Consider the following 886-nt stretch of genomic DNA (forward strand, 5'->3'; position numbering starts at 1 on the left):
ATAGAAAGCTACCATTATTTTAATGCGTAAAAGAGACGAAGTCATTGGCCGTGTTTAATTAAGGCCCCCGAATGTAAGTAAAATAAATCAAACGTGGCTTCCCCGTTTTAACGTTATTTTACTTGTCCAGGGTGATGTGACGCAGAAGTGGAACACCCATTTTTCAAATTGAAGAAGCGTTGTTGTATGGTAACGTTTAAATGAGCTCTTAAGTACCTGGTGATAAAGATTGTACATCGTCTTCGGAAAAAGACAATTGGCTGTTGACGACGATTTCCGAACACTGACGGCCGTCATTCATTAAGTGACGTTTATATCAAAATAAATACTGCACCTTTATGGACTTAATTTGTTTACGTCAAATTAATGGCATGTTAACTTCGGATATATAGAGAGCTGATGCAACTACTAGAAAAAGATAGTTCCTCTCTTTTAGGGTTCGGGAGTCAAAATGGCAAAAACGGAACCCTTATAGTTTCGCCATGTCTGTCTGTCTGTCTGTCCGTCGCGGCTTTGCTCAGGACTATCAATGTTAGAAAGCTGTAATTTTGTTACGGATATATAAATAAACTATGCCGACAAAATATACAAAAAATTTCAAAAAAAATTTTTTTAGGGTACCTCCCATAGACGTAATGTGGGGGTGATTTTTTTTTCTCATCTGACCCTATCGTGTGGGGTGTCGTTGGATAGGTCTTTTAAAATCATTAGGGTTTTGCTAAGTCGATTTTTTGATTCAGTGATTTGTTTGCGAAATATCCAACTTTAAAGTGCAAATTTTCATTAAAATCGAGCGTCCCCCCCTCTAAAATCTAAACCGGTAGGTGGAAAAATTTGAAAAAATTCAGGATGATTTGAAAATATACCTAAACTTGGAAGGTTCCGT

This window comes from Choristoneura fumiferana, chromosome 4 (genome assembly GCF_025370935.1).
Source record: "Choristoneura fumiferana chromosome 4, NRCan_CFum_1, whole genome shotgun sequence".
Taxonomy (NCBI): Eukaryota; Metazoa; Arthropoda; class Insecta; order Lepidoptera; family Tortricidae; genus Choristoneura; species Choristoneura fumiferana.